We start from the raw sequence: 22,369 nt of genomic DNA, 5'->3' as shown, positions 1-22,369 counted from the left end.
CAGTGACAAAAGAAAATTCTGGAAAGAAGAGTATAAAAGGGTGTGGAGTCATACAAGTCTCTGTGTTCATATCCTCTGCCTTCTCAAACCCAGTCAAAGTTATTTATTATGCTTTTGGTGCTGGTGAAAGAAAATCTCCTTAAATAGAATACCTCCCGTACTTCTTGCCAAGCTTACTCAGATACTCAGTTTTAGTTCGTTATGACTTCAAGGTCTTTATCAACAGCTCCATTTTATTGAGCCACTATTATGTGACTGACTTGAGGCTGTGTATTTAGTATACATTGTTGTTGTCTTGTCACTCAGTCATGTCCATATCTCGTGTAACCCCAAGGACTGTAGCCTGCCATGCTCCTCTGTCTATGGGATTTCCCAGGCAAGAATACTGGAGCGGGTTGGTACACATTATCTTAGATAATTCTCACAACAACCTTGAAAAGAGGTAATAAAATTTCCCCCAGTTTACATTGAGGAAACTGAAACCTGGAGAAGAAAATGCTTTGCCCAAGTTTGTAAGAACTAGACACTCAGAACTTAAACTCAGGCCTGTTTGACACACTGGAAATCTACAACGCCTTTGTAACCTATCCATCACTCTCTCCCTCTCCATTCAAAGGACACTAAATGCTGGAAAGATAGTCTTATAAAAAATCAAACCAAATTGGATTCAATTATCAAGGCTTCTCTTAGCACAAGAAACCTTGTTTTTCATGAGTCTGGAAACCTTGTCCTAGTGAAGTGTGAAGATACCCAAAGGTTAGAACTGTACTTAGGGGCTAATTAAAGAGGTATTAGACCACAGATATCTCATTCATGCCTAAATATCTTTAACCTCTCTAGGGCAGCACCTGGCATTTTCTAAAGAGACTAGCAAACAACTAAAATGCATGGAATCTCTTCAAGTCTCTAACTTCTACTTGGAAAATCTAACCCTTTAAGAGTCAAGGTCTTAAAACTGAAATGAAAAATGAAGGTTGATATACAGAGCTGCTTAGTATTCAATGGCGTAGCTTCCCAAATACACACAAATTTGATGCACTTTTGATTGAACCCATAATTACAAAATTTGTTTAAAGCTGTTATATTATCTTCTTATTTGACACAATATGGCACAATTTTGTTATAGGATTGAAAACCAAATAAGACAACTACAGTTGGTAGCATTTCAAAGAAATATTCCCTTTAAGATGAAATCAATCCTGTTTCAAGTTTATTCCCGTTTTATGATTGAGGCTCTAGGGGTGTATTTTGCTGAAAAATGTCTTTTTGATTTTTTAGAAATTCTTTAGATTAATATGCAGCTGTCATTGTAAGGCAAATCTAGATCTGCTTTTATGTTTCCTCTTTCCCCAGGCTGCAACTAGTGTCTACCTCTCTAGGAGAGACAGTCCACTTATTTCTGATTGGGGCTTGATATTCCAGGTCAGACAGCAAAGAATTCATCAACTCATCATCATTTAGAGCATGTCACACTTTGTCTATTTACTTTGACTGAATACATTTCTTTGCTTAGTATGTCCAATATCTTGGTCTTAACATTTTGTTGCTGTCTAATTTTAATTCCTGTTCACATACACACATACACATATACACACACTCACACCCACTGTGAATCATACCATATTATCACAATTCTCAACATAGCAAGAAAACAATGCCATGTTTTGATGTGTTTCTGAGTACAGTTTCAGCATTTATTTAATTTTATTCAAGACTTTCCTTCATGTTTTTTCCTTCTGTTTCAGTTTAAAGGGCAATGGACTTTTCTCTTGTGTTTTAACTACTGACATGCTTTCAATTCTTTCCCTCTTTAATTCCTCTTTCACAGATGCAAGCTTGTTTATCTAAGCATTTTATCTCAAAAGTAGATTTATACTTTGTCCCCATCAAAAACACAAGAAGGTACACAATAAGACAAAAATCTCTTGGAACTGCTTTGTCATACATGTTGAAAACAAAACAACTTTTAAAACACCTAAGCAATCAAATATAGCTGCCTGTCAATGCCACAGCACTTGAAGGATACCCATTTGTACTGACTCATTTAAAGAGGGAGCATCTTCATTGCACTTCTTTAGACTGAGTGTGGACTCTGACTCTGAATAGAACAGGATGTGCAGATGACAGAAAGCTTGAGAGAAAAGCTTTGTAAGAAATGAGAGTGTCTTTCCATGATGCTAGTTACAGTGTAGCTAGGGCCAACTGTTTGTCTTTCACTCCTTTTAACACTTTAAGAGAAATCTGCAAAGTATAAATTCCATTTAGCCAGTTATCAAGAGAAAATATTAAAACACTAGAGTGGGGGTTGGCACACCACAGACAAAATCCTTCCTTCCTCCTATTTTCGTAAATGCAGTTTTGTTGGATCACATTGTTTTACGTATTATCTAGATGCTTTCAAGCAGGAAAGTTCAGTAGTTGACACGCAGGCTGCGTTGCCCACAAAGGCTGAAACTCTTACTCTTTCGGGTCATTTACAAAAAATTCATCAGACTCTGATATAGATGTTCAGAGATGGTGATATTTTAAAGCCTTTCTTTCCAAAAAAGGTCAATTGGTCTTTGCTCCATAGGTCTAAGAAAACATGGATTATTAGAGATGTTGTCTTAAACATTCCACAACAGGGCAGATTGTTCACAAAAGCATGATGCCTGCCTAGAATTTATAAACACATCTCATTATTAGTCAACCAAGACAATAAAAAGTCTCAAATAGGGTAAGCATATAATTTATCATTTAATTCAGAGTGCTTTAGAAAGTAAAAGGGGTACTATTAATAATTATGCTAAGACAGCAGACATAAACTAAGATTGTCCCAGGCAAACCAAGATGTGTGGTCACCCTAAAAGGGTGCATCACTGCACCAGATCCAGTATAATCACTATGTGTGAGATAAATACATATGGATTTAAGTTCATTTCTTCCATTGAAGCATATTCATTATCAGAGCCTTTGTAACTGGAATCTTCACCTAACTGGTAAGCATCAAATGGATGTTCCCAATTCATTTGGAGAGTTAACATAAGCTCCTTGGACCATCAGAAAACATTATGCACGATCTCGCGAGACTTGGCCCAGAACATTGCGGATCGGGTCGGCGCCATTTTGGGACTGAGACTGGTTGTGGGGGAGGGAAAAGCGGCAAAAGGGGATTATTCAAAGTACCGAAAACCTCCTCCCGAAAGATTAATGTTAAAAAAAAAAAAAAAAAGAAAACATTATGCAGCAATCAATAAAGCTTTTGAAGAGAAAATTGAGCTTGAATAATTCTTGCTATGATTGTCCACCTGGACAATGAGGAAGTAACAGATATAAGTTACCTTGATTTTTACTGACACTTTCAGTTGTGTCCCAAATGATTGGCAAGCTATAAAAGAATGACTTTGACCTTTCTGTCATGCTCTTCAAGGGCAATGGATCAGATTCTACTGATCCATGCCAGAGTGGTAAGGGAAGAAAGGAGCCAGAGAGAACCAAGAGTACAAAGATCCTCAGATTTATTGCTTAGAATTCAAGATCTTAAATATTTATTCCTTCTGCACCTAAACAACTCTATATAAAAAATTATAGACTATGACTATTATTCTGATCCATTTATATTTTACAATAAGTTCCCTGATCAAAGATTTGTTTTACCCTTGATAGAAGAAATTGGAAACCATCACATATTGGAATCTTTAAAATTTTCTCTCTTATAATTTTATCTAGTATCTGTATGGATAAAGAGTCTTACTTATAGTATGTCTCTTGTGATGCTATTCATAAGAAGCAACATCTGTGTGATGATTTATCTGTTAAAAAGTACTTTCAATCCTATGTGATTCTCACTAACTCCAATAAGCTAGTAAGACAGAGTTATTAGTACCCTTGTTTGTTGTGGATAAAATAGAAAGAGGCTCAGAGAAGTTAAACATCTTGTTTAAGGTCACACAACTAATGATGGTAGCACTAGGGTTAGTCGAAGCCTTCAGATCACAAATCCTAGGCCACTCAACTCTGCCATATTGTTTTCTAAATTGTTATGAATTAGTAATATTATTAGTACCTCTGGAAAAAATTGGGCTTCCTAGGTAACTCAGTGGCAAAGAATCTGCCTGGCAATGCAGGAGACGCAGGAGACATGGGTTCAATCTCTGAGTCAGGAAGACCCCTTGAAGGAGGAAATGGCAACCCACTCCAGTATTCTTGCCTAGAGAATCCCATGGACAGAGGAGTCAGGCAGGATACAGTCAATGGGGTCACAAAAAGCCAGGCGCAACTGAGCACACATGCACTGAAAAAAGTAATTCAAATGAAATTGACCTTGACCTGTTAGAGAAGAGGCCAAAAAAAGCATAAAATGTAACACTGACTAATTATAAAAACTAATGGAAATTATAAATATTGCAAGTTGTGTGAACCATCGTTGTAGTTTTACTGTCGTTTAAGTTAACGTGATAATGGAGATGAAAGAAAACATAATATATGAGTGGTTAAGGAATATATACTAATTATCTATTAATATTAATTAAGATTAAAGTTTACCACAAATTTTATCCAATTGAAGTTATCTTCTGGGCCTGGCTGTGTATAATAGCAACTGTTCAAGTAACAATGATTTAAACAAGGTAGAAGTTTATTTGTTCAATAAAAGAAGTCTGGATGTAGTAGATGTAGTCAGGTGAGGCCTTCACAGAACCTCAGACCCCTTTCAGCTTTCTATTCTGCCATTCTTACCATGTGTCTTACATCCCCAGAGTTGAAGATAGAAGCAGACGCTATAGTTATAACATCCATGTTCTGAGCAACAGGAAGAAGAAAGGAAGGAAGAAATGAAGGAAGATGCTCATTCTCCATTTGAGGAAACCCTGGGCTTCCCTGGTGCCTCAGACAGTGAAGAATCTGCCTGAAATTTGGGAGACCCTGATCCCTGGGCCAGGAAGATCCCCTAGAGAAGGGAATGGCTACCCACTCCAGTATTCTTGCCTGGAGAATGCCTTGGACAGAGGAGCTTGGCAGGCTACAATCCATGGGGTTGCAGAGTCAGATACAACTGAGCAACTAACACTTCCACTTTCTTTCACTTATGAAAGTAGACACATGACACTTTAGCTTACATTTATTGGCAGAATTTTTTCATATATCTGTATATAGCTGCAAGAGAGGCTAGCAAATGCCATCTTTAACTGAACCAGCACAAAATTAGAGCCTTTTTATTAGGAAGAAGGGAAGGAAAGGATGTAGACTGAGATAGGCAAATAACAATCCCACCCATGATCTCCTTTAAAGAGTGGAGTAACTTCAGAGTTTTAGAGAATAGGCAAAAAAATAAAAATTGTTGTGTTTTTTCAACTTGCACTAGGCTGTTTATATATGTCTTACAACAAACTGAGGACAACTACTTTAGTCCATATTAAAAAGAAAAAAATCAAAGTTTCAGAGAGGTTAAACAATTTGTTCCACTTTATATACTTAATGAATGTGGTGTGGAAGCTCATTTTCTTTCTTTTATTAATGAAAGTATAGTTGATTTACAATATTGTGTTAGTTTCAGTGAACAGCAAAGTGATTCAGTTATACATATCTATACATATTTATGTATATATGTCTATTCTTTTGGAGGCTTCCCAGGTGACTCTAATGGTAAAGAACCTGCCTGCCTATGTAGGAGACGTAAGAGACATGGGTTCGACCCCTGGGTCAGGAAGACCCCCGGAGGAAGGCATAGCAACCCACTCTAGTATTTTTGCTTGGAAAAGCCCATGGAGAGAGGAGCCTGATGGGCTATGGCCCACAGGGTTGCAAAGAGTCAGACATGACTGAATGGCTTAGCAGGCATGCATATTCTTCTTTATTCTTTTCCATTATAAGTTATTACATTATATTGCATATAGTTGCTTGGGTTATACAGTAAATTCTTGCGGTTTATCTGTTTTATACTTGGTAGTGTGTATCTGTTAATCCCATACACCTAGTTTATTCCTCCTCCTGCTTCCCCTTTGATAACCAGAAGTTTGTTTCCTATGTCAGAATCTGTTTCTGTTTTGTAAGTAAGTCCATCTGTACCATTTTTCAGATTGTACATATAAGTGATACCATATAATTTTTTTTTGTCTGACTTACTTCACTCAGTATGATCATCTCTAGGTATATCCATGTTGCTGCGAATGGCACTATTTCATAATATTCCACTGTATATATGTAAACCACATCTTCTTTATCCAATTGTTTGTTAATGGACACTTAGGTTGCACCCATGTCTTGGCTATTATAAACAGTGCCACTGTGAACATTGGTGTGTGTGTATTTTTTTGAATTAGAGTTTTTGTCTTTTCCAGATGTATGCCCAGGATTGAGGTTGCTGAATTATGTGGAAGCTCTATTTTTAGTTTATTAAGAAACCACCTTACTGTTCTCCATGGTGGCTGTATCAATTTACACTCCCAACAACAGTACAGGAGGGTTACCTTTTCTCCACACTATTACCAGCATTTGTATTTGTAGGCTTTTTGATGATGGCCATTTTGACTGGTGTGAGGTGGTATCTCATTGTAGTTTTGATTTCTATTTCTCTAATAATTAGCAGTGATGAGTATCTTTTCATGTACCTATTGAACATCCATATGTGTTCTTTGGAGAAATGTCTGTTTACATCTTCTGTCTGGTTTTTTATTGGGTTGCTTGTTTTTTTATATTTAGCTGTGTGACCTGCTTGTATATTTTGGGAACTAAAACCTTGTTAGTTGCATCATTTGAAAACATTTTCTCTTATCCTGTAAATTGTATTTTCAATTTGTTTATGGTTTCCTTTGCTAAGCAAAAGCTTATAAATTTGATTAGATCTCATTTAACTATGCATTTTCTTTCTACTATGCATCCTAATCTCCCTAGCTTTTATGATGAAAAATTAGTAAAGTGAAAAAAATTGAGAGAAATTTAATTTCTCGGTCAAGAGAACAGGGTTTAGAAGAGGCATGCATGCATTTGTTCATTCAATAGATATTAGTGGCTCCTTCTATGTGACAGGCTCCTTCTTCTGCCTTTAAGTAGAAGGTTGTTTGCTTTTCAAGAGAAGCCAAAATATCAGTGTAAGGGAATTGAATCTTTGAGGCAGAGGGATTTATAGATCATTGCATTGGTCTTTCTCATTAAGGAGAAAAGGAGATGATGTCTGGTAAGATGAAGTCATTGTCTTGGAGGCAATAGATCCTTCTTTAAGTTAAAACAGATGTATTGTGTCCCAGGATCATGTGATGCTGAAACCCATCACAGGGAAATTATGGAACCTCAAATTCTGAAAGGCTTCAAGAAAAGACTAGAAATGTATCTGTTCTGGAAATTTCCCATTTTCTTGGGCAAAGAAATGATTGCTCCAGACCACTTGTAATCCTATGATGCCATGAGAGTAGGCATTGTGATGGCACTAAACCCCACTTGTGTTCAAACTAGAAATTTAAATGACAGCTTGGTGTATTCAGGCACATGGTTAGAAAGATATTATTGAATAGAAAAAGACTAACATAGGAATTACTTCCTTCTCATATTTCTAACAAATAGATTGCTAGAAGTAAAAACACTACACTGATTAGAATTTCATTCATTAGGGAGATTTCCTGCCTCCTCCTTTTCTTTCCTTGGCTCTGTTTTTAAGCATTTAATTATAAAAGGCTTTATTTTACTATAGCTATCGCAGTTGTTCAATTTAGACAGAAGTTGATGATGCTGTGTGTAATTCCATGGCCCTGGGCAATCTATTACTATAGAAATCATCTCTAGAGTTGGCAGTTTACCAAACCGACTTTCCACCAAGAAAGGCAGAGCAGGGTGGTAGTAGCAAACTGCAGCAGTAGCAGGAACAGCAGCTGCCACTAAAAGCCCAGAAATGGTCTGCCAAAAAAGCGGAAATTCAATCAGTGTATTTATACTAAAGGGACATAGGCAGGTCATGCCAAACATAGTCACTCTTTTCTTAACATTTAAAATAGGGCATCATACTCAAGATACTCTCATTGGCATCTGATTAATATATTTTCAAGGAACCCAATTATATCTTAATGTTCCTGTTTATATAACTCTGTTGTTTTTAATTGTTCTGACACTGGCCACTTCACTGAATAAAAATAAAGGGAAGAAAGGAAAGAGGGAAGGAGGGAGGAAAGGAAGGAAGAGAGAGAGAAAGATAGAGATGGGAAGGAAGGAAGGAAGAAAGGGAAAAGAGAAACTACCCAAATTGATAACTTTTTAATTTGATTCATTTTCACTGAACTGAGTAATTTGGTTTGTTTCCCTTTCTCAAAGCTGTTAATCCAGCAGCCCTTCTCCATAGGTGGAGCCACATGGGGAGGGAAAGTATGTGTTGTATGAACAGAGGACTGCTGCTCTGAATTCTGTACACCGAAGTCCTCTCAAACTCTTCTCACTTCCCATCTATGTCCTCAGCTAGATTTTCCTGTTTCCCATCCTCCTGCCCCCAGGCAAGTACAGAAAGATTGTCCAGGGCCATGACAATGCCAAGTAGCAATTCTGAGTTTAACAAGGTTTGAGAATATAAATTTATGACAGATGACATCAGCTTATGAAATCAGTGTTTGTTATTTTCAAATCACACTCATCGAGAAATATATTGGAGTCACAAGACATTGAAAGCAAAGTATATTTGATCCATTTTAAATAGGAAAAAAATGAAATCCAGGGCATTTTTGAAAACACCTTAAAAATCCGGTAAAATGACTTTGAATCCACGTTGCAAGAGATTAAAAAAAGCTAGAAACCACTTACTTTTTCATCTTGGATGGGTAACAAAATATGGCAGTTAAGTAAGCTGCTGATATTTATTTTAATTCAGCTCTAATATTGCTGTGGAAGGGACCAAGGTGGTAAAATTGACAGAATTATTATATCCATTCTCCCCACCCCACCCCAGTTATTTTCCAAGTTAAATTTGATGTTCCCAAAGCCCCGATTACCCTTCCATCCTTTCTAAGAAAATGTGTGATCTCTCTGCCAGGAAATCACCATTCTGGATATTCCATGAGATCTCTGTTTAATGTTTGTTTTTGTATTTTGAGAAAAAAAAAATACTTCTAGAAATGAAAGATTGACTCACCCTCAACTCCCTTAGTTTTTTTTTGTTCTTCTTGGATTTTATCCGTTTGGATTAAAAAGACAAAAACATTAAGGTGATGGTGTTACCCAACTAAAAAAAAAAAAAGAAAAGGCTAATGGTGACTATGATCTCATATTACCAGAGGTTAGCAGAGAGCTACTTTAATATGACAGCTAATATAACTCATTGATGCGATTACTCAAAAAGGAGAATGCCATTGGTGTCCAGTTACATCCCAGCGGTTACAATTAGATAGGCCAGATGGACGCGGGCCAGCAAGACAGACTGACAAACCAGCAGACAGGTCAGCAGGGATGTGATGGAGCAAGGTGGACTTCAGGAATCAGGCAAAAGAAAAGGTGCCCTAATTAATTACAGGCTTTTTAATCCTGAGGTTCTTAAATAAGACCTGGATAGAAAGAATTCACTTTAGGGCCTATTTGCCAGCTGCAAGCCAAATATTTTGACTAAGCGGTTTACTAGAATGGATGATGACTACTGACTATTAAAGCCATCTTAGGTTGACTTTAAAAATAATAAAATTGAAAGTCAAGGCCTCCTTAGAAAAGTGGGTTACTGTTCTTTGAGCAAGTCTGTGGTTGTAAAATTACCCTACTTCAGTCAGCAAACAGTGTGGTCAAGGAACAGAAGGGCTTAAAGGGACTTTAAGGTTCAACTTGTCTGAACCCTGTATTACATATATTACACAACCCCATCAGACATGGCCCCCACAGGGTGTAGAAGGCTTAACTAAAGGGAGATTTTTGAAGGAACTATTTTGGAGGTCTGGGCAGAGTTAGGAGTGTTGAAGCACTCTGGGAGTAACAATGGGGAGTTTTAACTACTCCCCGTGGTTGGCTTAAAGGGAGAACCAGGAGGCTGTTACTAGAATCTGCCAAGAGCGGAAGCTGCGGACAGAGGTCACCTAATGGAAGCAGTGACCACAGAGCCGCAGAGGAGCACAGCCTCAGGCAAACCACTACCCCGAGGGAGCACGAGAAGGAGAGAGACAATGTGTAGGATTAATACACCAACCTCTTCTTTTGTACTCTCTGATGTCCTACAGGTGATTTTTTTTGCCAAACCAGGGGGTTAGAGAACCACCACAGAAATCAGCTCCCAGGGACCACAGCAGGACACAGAACAAAGCAGGTGGTGATCAATGGAGAATCACCAGCTTAGCACCCAGAGAAGAGAAATGACATCCTAAAGCCTAGCTGGTATAGGGCTAAGACTAGACACTAGTCTTTTGATCCTCAGACACTGAAGTTTTTTTTGCACAAACCACCACACTTTCAGCTACAGATAACCTGCCCCCTCCGATACTAAAATGAGTTGCACAGAAGAATATCAGAGACTCTTATTTGGATGCTCTTCCCAAATGTAGCTAGCCTGGGAGGAGTCTGACTTTTCTCACAGTAGAGGCTTGACCTTTAGATCTGAGAGGTTTGAGGGGTGTGTGCTCTTGGGACCCCAGAACCTCAAGGCAATTGTCCCTGCAGAGCTAGAGGCATAAGGCAGCCATCAGTGGCTTGCTGGGCTGAGGTGCCAAGTTATAAATTAACGGAACTATTTTTACAAATCACAAGCAAGGATTAGAAATTTCAAATGAGCATTGTACCCTTCTGGATGGTTCTATGAGAGACCAACATTGTTATACTCGTTCTACCGTTTCTCAAATAGCTTTTTAAAAAAATTTAGAGTTGATTTACAATGTTGCATTAATTTCTCCTGTATAGTAGAGTGATTCAGTTTTATATATAAAAGGAAATGGCAACCCACTCCAGTGTTCTTGCCTGGAGAATCCCATGGACAGAGAAGCCTGGTAGGCTGCAGTCCATGGAGTCGCACAGAGTCGGACGCGACTGAAGCGACTTGGCAGTGGCAGGCAGCATATATATATATATGTACATATAAATTCTTTCTTACATTCTTTTCTATTATGGTTTATTCCAGTGGCTTTTGGAACTCTCTTTGGAAATGATCTTTGGAGTCAATCTATGTATCACATGAGAAACTCAGTATCTCAAGATGTTACTCACCAGCTGCGGTGCTTTTTACTTCTACTTGTTTTTCTAGCCAACTTCAACAGTATTTATCAAACTTGACAAAATATGACAAAGTTCAAAAATCAACCAGCCCTTAAAATACAAAGATTTATCACACCTGAAATAGATCAAAAACATGACAGCAAGTCTAAAGTAGCTTACCATCAGGAAGCTCAAAAGTTGTTGAGCAATGACATCCTTTGAAAACCATGAGATATTGTTGATATTGCTGAATACCTTGAACAAGGTATTCTGGTTGCGATAGGCAAGGCTAACTTGATTATGGACAGCCCAGTGCTATGTGGAAAAATATGTCACAACATTATGTAACATGTGACTTGTCAAGATTTAACTTAGAGAATTATAGCTGTGTACAACATTACCCATATGCCTGGACAGACCTGGAAAAGGAAAGATGAAAGCATGATTTAGTAGGAAGTGAAATTAAGAATGATTTTCTTTCTCATTTGAAAATGTTTCCCATTGTTAAGTATTACTTGTGCAATACTTACAATTATAAAGCCATAAAATGAAAAGAAACATTTTCTTATAGAGACATTTCATAAATGCTATAAAAGAAAATGAAACACAGAAATGTGACCACATGGACACAGAGCATAAGGGTGTTTACTGCCCATGTAATGCTTATACTTTGCTGAGATATAGCTATATCCTTATTCTCACTGATCTGAATCAAAGAAATATTGCATACATTTGCTCTGATTCTTTTCCCATACAAACCTTATGAAGCCATGTAAGAAAAGAGATGCTTGAGATCTTGGGGAGGGGTTCTTGCATACTGCAAATAGATTATGGAAAACATCATTCAGAAGAGGGAATAAATGGAAAAGTTGGAATTAATGTTGACCAATTAAACTTGGCCATAGAACTCACTGTGTAAGCACAGTTCCTGGAAACCCAATAAAAGATAGTATTTATGAGCTAGTGTGTTTTAATTATTATTACATGTTGACTTCGTCAACATCAGGATTAGCAACTTTCTGGAATAATTACTGCCTTCATACGCCCCAAATTTTAGAATTTCAGAAAATTGGTGAAGTGGTGTAGGGAACACAGAAAGAAAGAAGGAAAACGATTTAGATGTTATTTAAAAGGTGCTCTTTGATTTCTTAAATGTGACCACATTTATTTGCTAGAGGAGGAAGAGGGCAAGAGATCCATGCTGCAATTTTATCACCTGTCTTCAGCAAGTCTTGTACTTCATTAAATTGCTTAGAGATGTTCTAGCAGGCCCTCCAATACATAACTCAGAGACAAGGATATTAGTTTTATTGTTTTGTCATTTTTAAAGCCAAGAAAAAAGTTGAGGAGGTTTTATTTATTTGTTTTATTTCTCTCTTTTAGCAGATTTTGCTGTTTTTAGAATCTCATTATTCCTTTTAAAAAACATTTGTAACCAAACCTCCTAACTCAAAGATTTGGTCTGTCTGCATAATTATAGCATCCAATTTCCCCATATCAGCCAGATTCAGGTAAATCAACTCCCTATTTATAATGTAAATTTACAAATAGCAGGTAAAGCCAGTAATTCAATGTGACTCTGTCCAGACATCTTGTGGCCTGTCCGGTGAGAATCCTTAAGTTCTCCCCACTCATGCTGGAGCTTGAACCGTGGAACAGATAAGTGGGATGAAGAGAAATTTGCTTATAATAAAGTTAAGTGTAGCTCATTGCTGTATGAGGTCAAGTAGAAGAGATGAATGTGTTTAATAATTAATTTTCAGGTGATAAATCCTACACGGATATTGACATTGACTTTTGAAAGGCAAGTGTAAACGCTCCTTTCTAGTTGAGTAGATGAAGTGCATTATGACAGTGGCAGTAATGAGGGGAGGAGTGTACATGGCTGGTGGGAGGAATCACATGCTGCTTGTTAAGTCACTTCAGTTGTGTCCAACTCTGTGCCACCCTATGGACTGCAGCCCTCCAGGCTTCTCTGTCCATGGGATGTTCCAGGCAAGAACACTAAAGTGGGTTGCCATTTTCTTCTCCAGGGGATCTTCCCGACCCAGGGGTTGAACCCAGGTCTCCTGCATTGCAGGCAGATTCTTAACCATCTGAGCCACCAGGGAAGCACCAGGGAAGCTTGTGTGAACTGCCTGGCATATGTAGCTGCATAAACATTTTAAAATAAATAATATGCATTATTTCCATTCTTTCAGATTTTAGGATTAATTAGATTATTCCACACACAGAAAGTTATCCCAAATAGTTTTCCAGTTGGGTTTCCTAGAGACTACCAGGATAATGATTGTGTTTTTTTCTCTGCTACACCTTTTCAGAATCTTTTCTGCTTTTTTCTGTATTTCAGGGTCAAGCTGAGTATGGGAAACTTAATCGTTTCTCAGAATATTAAATAAAAAATATCACCAGCTCCCAAACAGATGGGGCGGGAGTGGAGGTGGTCCAAAGTAGGATGCAGTTCTATGGTGAAGTTATCAAATGCTTTCTCTCTTGGACAGCCATGTTCCAGGAACCAGCTAGAGAGTCTTCAGGTGAATGCAGGAATGGCAGCCAGAGGGTTAGAACAGAAGGCAAGGGGCAGAAAAGGGCTGGAAGTAGACATTTTAGGAGTTTCATCTGAATTGGGATGAAGCTATGAGACAGGCACAACCTTCTCAGAGGATGAATGTTCTCTAGGAAGAGAGTGGAGGACTGAACCACCCCCAGGACTTTCACACTGAAGTAGGTCAGTTCATTCCCATCTATTTTGAGTTGTCTAGCACATTACACATTTCTGCCATCAAAACCTGTATTGATGTACTGTATATTCCAGTACAGAAAAGTGTTACAAATCCATAAGTGAATAAAAGCTCTTCTCATTCTCTCAGAATAAGTTGTTTTTGTAATCAAAAAGACATTTGATGAGATATTTAACAAAGTCGAAAGAATGATTTAAGAAGGCCTGGGACCCCGCTCCCATTGCTGCTGCCTCCTACCCATGGACTTTTAGGCAGGCTCATCTCTGAGCCTCAATTTCCTTATCTGTAAAGTGAGATAAAAAGAAAACCTACAACATGAGGTTGTTAGAAGTACATAAATTAACATATTCCATAGGGCTTTGAGCTTCATAGATGTGCAATAAATATAGGATAGTGTTGATAAGCCACTTCCCATGTCCTGCTCACTGATGCCAGCTGATAGAATGTGCTGATGAGTGTTAGCTCTAGTGCTCTGGTACTTTGTGCAGGAGAGTAAATCAAACCAAACTAACTAACCAACCAATTAATTAACTAATTAAAAAAAAACCTGGCTTTTTCTTTTCTTGGGAAGAAAAGTCCCTATCCTTCCTGTCTTCTCCCAGAGGCTCCATTTATGCCTACACACCCAACACACTCTCCTTTAGGATGATCCTAGATCAGAATCTCCTTATGTGATTGGGATATTTATTTCATTATGTTTTTTTCACCAAAGTTCAGCTCCAGTCTGAATAAGTATCCATGAGCTCTACAAATTTGTAAATTAATAAACGCATATTAAGGGTCAACTCTGCTCTGAATGAAGCCCAAGCGGTAGAAGAGACAGGACCACAATCAGGGAGCCTATGAATGCTGAATGGCACTTAACCCAATATACAAGTGAGTAACCCACTCCAGTACTCTTGCCTTAGAAATCCCATGGATGGAGGAGTCTGGTAGGCTGCAGTCCATGGGGTCGCTAAGAGTTGGACATGACAGAGCGACTTCACTTTCACTTTTCACTTTTATGCATTGGAGAAGGAAATGGCAACCCACTCCAGTGTTCTTGCCTGGAAAATCCCAGAGACAGGGGAGCCTGGTGGGCTGCCGTCTATGGGGTCGCACAGAGTCAGACACGACTGAAGCGACTTAGCAGCAGCAGCAGCAGGGTGCCAAGAAAGTAGTGCAGATGATGCTAGATCAGAGGCTGGCTGTGTGGCAGCTTGGTCAGAAGGCTTCCACTGGTCAGTCTTCTGAACATCATCTCCAGAGTCAGCTTAAAGAAAAACAAAGTTTCAAGAACTTCCCTTGAGGTCTAGTGGTTGAGACTCTTTGCTTCCACTGCAGGGGGAGCAGAGTTGATTGATTCCTGGTCAGGGGCTTCCCAAGGGGGTACTAGTGGTAAGGAGCCTACCTGCCAATGCAGGAGACATTAGAAATTCGGGTTCGATCCCTGGGAAGATCCCCTGCAGGAGGAATTGGCAACCCATCTGGTACTCTTGCCTGGAGAATCCCATTGACAGAGGACCTGGTGAGCTACAGTTCAGAGGGTTACAGAGTTGGACATGACTGAAGCAATTTATCACACACACACATGGAACTAAGATTGTATGTGCCACACATACAGCAAAAAAGAAAAAAAAAAAACTTCAGTGCATGGGATTGGGTTCCTTAAAAACAAGCTCACCTTGTATCCTGGTTCTCTAGCTTTGGGCAGGGCCCAAGGCTGGACCTGAGCTTGAAAAATAGCTTTACATTGCCTGCATCTCAAAGACAGTAGCTTGGTGCCTTGTCTTAATAATTTTTATGGAAAAATGCTTGTACCCTTGCACATGGTTTCCATAGACTAGCAGGATTCATGCACTCACTTCATTTCCAACTCTTATCCCCACACTGGGTTTTACTGCTGTCACTTTGTTATTAAATCAGTGTGGAGTTTGCTGCATTTAGAGCTAAGGAGGAAAGGGATTACAACATAGAGGACCGCCTTGCAATTTCCGACAGGAGCTGTCTGAATGAACATATTGTTTCCCACTATTTCTCTGGAAAGATCATACATTATAATCACTGTTTACAGTATACTGTGTAAAATAATCTCTGTTTGTTTTCTACAATGGATACTGTGTCATTTAATTAATTTAGACTAAAGAAAAGCAATCAACATTCAGTAATGACATTCCCTTAGGGGATATAAATGAAAATTTTTCCATACCCTACACAGCAGTTAGAGCAAAGGAAGTGCTGATATTTACTTATGAAGATCAGTGCTTGTAGTTGCAAGCAACAGAACTCTAGCTGATTTTAGAAGCCAGGAGTTATGAACAGGATAGGGAGTACTTTACAGATCACCATGAGGATTGGAGAAGCACAGTTAAGTAACCAGAGACCTGGAGCAGGCAGTCATGGAGCCTGTCATCATGTCACGGAGCAGGGCTGATGAGAAAAACCATGGTTGCACCCACCAAGCACAAGATGATGGCATTTAAGGCACAGTCACTTCAGCCTGGAACATGGTGGCCCTGCTACCAGCAGGCACCATTGCCACCAGAGAGAGGATTCCTGCACTGCCTACTTCTCTATATCTTTGGCTTCCAATTCTGTCTGGTATGACTGAGTCTGACTCTTGTAGGCTAGTTTATGACCTCACATCCTCTCTGTAAGAGAGACTAGAAAAGCAAAGATACGGCAGTTTTCACTTTTAGAGTTGGGGTGGGCTCTTCCTGTCTCTGAAACTCAAAAGGCAGGGAAGTCTCTAAGTGTATGAAGCACTTGGCAGAAGAAAAGAGACAAATGTCTCCCCAAATCAGCATTGCCAGGAATAAGACCTCCAATGTCCTCCGTCATAGCTACAGAAATGTGTCAGACCCTCCCCTTGAGCTACATAGTCCAAAAGCCTGGCCTTTCTTCAAAAAAGGGATAAATTACCATCAGCAGGGGGAGGATGCAGGAAGAATTTCTTTTCTCTCTCAAATACCATACTTGGTCAAACTTTGTTGTTGTTTAGTCACTAAGTTGTGTCTGACTCTTTTGTGACCCCATAGACTGTAGACCCCCAGACTCCTCTGTCCATGGGATTTCTAGGCAAGAATACTGGAGTGGGTTGCCATTTCCTTCTCCAGGGGATCTTCCTGACCCAGGGATGGAACCTGCATCTCCTGCACTGACAGGCAGATTCTTTACCACTAAGCCACCAGGGACTCCCTGATCAAATTTAGCTGAATGTAATCTGTTGCTTTTGTGTAAGAAGTCTTTGTTTTGAGCTGATCTTGGTCAGATATTAAATTGGGTAGAATTTCCTATTAAGCTTTTTTCGTCTTTATTTACTAAGAACAGCGTGTTCTCTTAATGGGCCCAGGGCACTAAAGACCTGGATGTACAGCCATGGTTTGAAAGAAAACTAAGAAAACATGGTTGTTTTTAGAATATTTATTTGACCACGAGAGTCCCAGTAACAATTAGTTTGAAACAACAGTGGAGATTAAAAAAAATAAATACATACAGGGCAAAGAGAAGTCTTGGCAATGGGTAAAAAGAACTGATAGCCTACCGGGCATTTAGGAGCTCAAGTCCAAGACAGAATATAATCATATAAACAGCTGCCTTTTCTGTAATTACATTTAAAAATATCATTCTATCCATACAGTTTTCACCCTACTGTCTGATGCATGCTCAGGTTGATACAATTTTTTTTTTTATTAAGATAGTTTGATTGGCCAAAGCTTTTATTTTAATTCCTGGGTTTGTTTAAAAGAAAGCAACTTAGCAATCCATGTTGCTACCAGTGTTTATGGAAGATGAAGCAAAGGAGCAGAGATAGCCAGGAGAAAAAAAATCTGCAGTTTAGCATTCTCGTCCCTGTAGGAATCTTCCTTATATTATGGAAATTTCTGCAGACCTTAGGCCATGAGTATTGAACAGATCTCACCTTCCACAGCTTCTCATTGACCTACAGCACAATATAGGGTTTTTTGAACATAAAAGAATCATTGACAACCTCGATATTACTCTAAGAAATTGTTTACCCATGTGATAAAGAAGCCTCTCAAACTTCCTTAATTAAAAGTATGTTACATCAATGACCCACCTTCCTGGTAGAGAAGCTGAAATCCACCAAGTCCATTTCTCCCCCGCCAATTAAATCACATCCTCAGTTTGTTTGCATCTTCTATCTAGTTAGCTCTGTGATATCACAGGGGTGCTTTCCCCCAGCATTACATGTTGACTGACTATAGAACAGATTTCCCAGAGTCCTGAATGTCTTTGGGCAGTTGAAGATTTTGTCTTTCGAGTTATTAATTTGTAATCACACTATTAGAGGAATCTGGTGAGGAAAGAGCTGGAGATAGATCTGCTTGATTTGCCTGTCCTGTTCTTTTGAGCCTACCAAGCTGAGTGGAGATCCGAAAAAACAAAAAAACAAAAGCAGACCTCAGCTCCCTTTCCTTTCCTAATGCTGTATTGATATTATGGGCTCTCAAGATTTCATCCTTCTTGCATCTGATAGCACAAACATATTTACCACGGAGAGAAGCAAGAAAAGAGGTCAAAGGCCTATGAATGGAAGAAGAAACCCTGCTGCATCTGTCCTTGGGACAATACTGACCATTTTGCATAGATACGTGAGCTTCCCAGAAGAGTTAGCCAAGTAAAGCTTTCAGACCTCTAGGACTCTGCAAAGTTGCTTTAATTTGAAAACAATTTTAATAAAGAGAGAGTAAGAAGGCAAGCAAGGAAGTAGCAGCTCTGTGAATTAGCACTACATTACTAGCTGCTGGTGACATCCATGATGTCTCTCTTTTTAAAAAGGTATTCGAAATCCAGTAATGATCATTTTATGTATCACTTGTTTTAAAGGAGAGAGTTATTTACATAAGGGCAGCATACAAGGAACTCAAAAAAGTTGGCTTGTTGAATAATTTAACTAATATGAATTTTAATTAACAAGCATTTGTTTTAATTAGATAAATAATGCATCTCTTTCTTGAGTTTTATAGCTTAATGGTTCTTTTGTACAAGACCAAATTGGCAAAATGAAAAGCAAACTGTTCTCGTAGCCATCTAGTCATCACAACATATGAATGTTTTCTCCAAACACGTAGATCTCATTCATGTGTTTAACATTTAATGAAATGTATCTGTGTTCTAGACATCATGCTGAGTGGGGCTGGGGATGCAAAGTGAGTAAAGTGTAGTCCCTTCATAGAAGGAGTTTGGTCTAGGGAGAATTTGCGTGTGTTTGTCCCTAGGGCTGCACCACAAACCAGGCAGCTTTAAACAACAGATATTTATTCTCTCATAGTTCTAGATGCCAGGCATCCAATATCAAGGTGTTAGAAAGACTGGTTCCCTTTTGAGCACTAAGAGGGAGAATCTGGTCTCCAGCTTCTGGTTGTGGCCCTCAACCCTCGGCGTTCCTTAGCTTGTGGCAGCAAAACTCCAATCTCGACTGAGGTCACGTGGTATTTTCCCTATGTGTGTCAGAGTCCAAATTTCCCTTTTCTTATAAGGACACTAGTCATGGGATTTGGGATTCTCTCAGTTGTGTCCAACTCTATATAACCCCACAGATTGTGGCCTGCCAGGCTCCTCTGTCCATGGAATTCTCCAGACAAGAATACTGGAGTGGGTAGACATACCCTTCTCCAGGGAATCTTCCCGACCCAAGGATTGAAACTGGGTCTCTTGAGTAGCAGGCAGATTGTTGCAGGCAGATTCTTTACTGTCTGAGCCACCAGGGAAGCCACTGGATTTAGGACCCACCATAATCAGTATGAGCTCATCTTAACTTGATTACATTTACAAGGACAATGTTTCCAAATACAGGCACTTTCTGAGGTACCTGAGGTTAGAACTTCAACATAGCTTATTTTTTGGAGGGGGAACACATTTCCATAACACTATCCAAGAAGAGTAAAGAAGCCTCCAAGCCAGGCTTCGGCAATACGTGAATCGTGATGTTCAAGATGTTCAAGCTGGTTTTAGAAAAGGCAGAGGAACCACGGATCAAATTGCCAACATCTGCTGGGTCATCAAAAAAGCAAGAGAGTTCCAGAAAAACATCTATTTCTGCTTTATTGACTATGCCAAAGCCTTTGACTGTGTGGATCACAATAAACTGTGGAAAGTTCTGAAAGAGATGGGAATACCAGACCACCTGATCTGCCTCTTGAGAACCTGTATGCAGGTCAGGAAGCAACAGTTAGAACTGGACATGGAACAACAGGCTGGTTCCAAATAGGAAAAGGAGTACATCAAGGCTGTGTATTGTCACCCTGCTTATTTAACTTATATGCAGAGTACATCATGAGAAACACTGGGCTGGAGGAAGGACAAGCTGGAATCAAGATTGCCAGGAGAAATATCAATAACCTCAGATATGCAGATGACACCACCCTTATGGCAGAAAGTGAAGAAGTACTAAAGAGCCTCTTGATGAAAGTGAAAAAGGAGAGTGAAAAAGTTGGCTTAAAGCTCAACATTCAGAAAACTAAGATCATGGCATCTGGTCCCATTACTTCATGGCAAATAGATGGGGAAACAGTGGAAACAGTAGCTGACTTTATTTTTCTGGGCTCCAAAATCACTGCAGATGGTGACTGCAGCCATGAAATTAAAAGACACTTACTCCTTGGAAGAAAAGTTATGACCAACCTTGACAGCATATTCAAAAGCAGAGACATTACTTTGTCAACAAAAGTCCGTCTAGTCAATGTCTATGGTTTTTCCAGTAGTCATGTATTGATGTGAGAGTTGGACTATAAAGAAAACTGATGCTTTTGAACTGTGGTGTTGGAGAAGACTCTTGAGAGTCCCTTGGACTGTAAGGAGATCCAACCAGTCCATCCTAAAGGAGATCAGTATTGGGTGTTCATTGGAAGGACTGATGTTGAAGCTGAAACTCCAATACTTTGGCCACCTGATGTGAAGAGCTGACTCATTTGAAAAGACCCTGATGCTGGGAAAGATTGAGGGCAGGAGGAGAAGTGGATGACAGAGGATGAGACGGTTGGATGGCATGACTGACTCAATAGACACGGGTTTGGGTGGACTCCAGGAGTTGGTGACGGACAGGGAGGCCTGGCATGCTGTGGTTCATGGGACTGCAAAGAGTCAGACACGACTGAGTGACTGAACTGAACTGATCCGAGAAGACCCTATGCAGAGGTGAAGACACCTTTGTTGCATAAGTGTGGAGGTATGCCACCCATGTGCAGGGGTTGCAGGAGGCATTGTAAGTAACCTGTCACAGATGATGTAGGGAAATGGAAGGTGGGGGGTGGGAGGTGCCCAAAAGAAAGAATAGCTTTAACTATCTGCTCCTTTTCCTACAAAGAGTCAGAAACTGAGGCCACTAGACTGAATAGGGTGGAGAAACAGCCAGGTAGGGTAGCCCTCAGACACCTCTGCCACCACAGGCTTCCCCCCGCAACAAGATCCAGCTGCAGGAGGAAAGAAGATGCAGCTTGAAATAAAGTTCAGGGTTTTTATTATTAGCTAAGGCAAGATACATTTATTATTAGTATAGACTTTTCTGAGGACTAAGATGACCAGAGGATTTACTGGCCAAGATTGACCAGGAAAGTCTTGGGCTCATCTGTTTCTCATTTAAGGAGGTGGTAGTGGAGATCAGCCCTGGGATTTCTTTGGAAGGATGATGCTAAAGCTGAAACTCCAGTACTTTGGCCACCTCATGCAAAGAGTTGACTCATTGGAAAAGACTCTGATGCTGGGAGGGATTGGGGGCAGGAGGAGAAGGGGACGTCAGAGGATGAGATGGCTGGATGGCATCACTGACTCGATGGACGTGAGTCTGAGTGAACTCTGGGAGTTGGTGATGGACAGGGAGGCCTGGCGTGCTGCGATTCATGGGGTCCCAAAGAGTTGGACACGACTGAGCGATTGAACTGAACTGAACTGAACTGAAGGGAGAAAAAACTCTACAGAATGGGTAGGAGAGAGAGGCAGTCATGAGGAAAGAATAGTCACTTCCAGAGCCCAGTTGGTTCCACACAAGTCTTAAAATGGAAATGGGTTTGAGCAAAGAGGATGTGACATGTCCTGAGCAAAGATGCACTCATGCCCTTCTATCCACCCCCTACCCTGAGCTCTCTCAATTCCAGGACCTGGAGAACACCCAAAAAGTCCTCAGGACCACAGGGGATGAAAGGAAGGTAGCTGAAGTTTGAGAGTGGTGCTCAGTCCTGATGGTGGTGAATGTGGGTTGAGATTTCCTGTGTCCTGGGCTGTGGGGTGGTCCCCACTACCTGCAGATCTGATGCTGGACTTGGCTGAGTCTTAGAAGACCAGCACTTTACAGGGCTAGGTCAGAGGTGAGGTATTCCATTGGGCTGATCTGCTCATTCACTCCCCTCTCTGCCTGTGACAGAACTTGAAATCCCCCGGGTTGACAATTCAGTGACAGCGGACTGCAAGTTGCATCAGCTGGGAACATTAGAACCAGAAATAAAGACTGGAGTTGGAAGGAAGATGGATCAGGAGGGACCATTCATTCCTCAATGGGAGTGGAGGGGGCTGAG

General features: G+C 39.9%; 1 protein-coding gene across 12 annotated transcripts in view; it reads left to right on the top strand.

Moving 5' to 3' along the window:
- The window catches only part of LOC147379398 (uncharacterized), a 281,421-nt gene that overhangs the window by 184,233 nt on the left and 74,819 nt on the right, over nucleotides 1-22,369 (top strand). For 3 of the 12 annotated variants that reach the window (XR_015160749.1, XR_015160741.1, XR_015160757.1), the window contains one exon: nucleotides 4,737-5,563. The exons of the other annotated variants lie outside the window; for them this stretch is intronic. The gene's annotated coding sequence lies outside the window, so the exon portion shown is untranslated. Of the gene's footprint in view, nucleotides 1-4,736; nucleotides 5,564-22,369 lie in introns of those variants that run through there. 12 annotated transcript variants of the gene reach the window in all.

Source organism: Bos grunniens, chromosome 1 (assembly GCF_055505025.1).
Source record: "Bos grunniens cultivar Pamir isolate PY7600 chromosome 1, Bosgru_T2T1.0, whole genome shotgun sequence".
NCBI lineage: Eukaryota > Metazoa > Chordata > Mammalia > Artiodactyla > Bovidae > Bos > Bos grunniens.
This window is presented reverse-complemented; position numbering and strand designations above follow the sequence as displayed.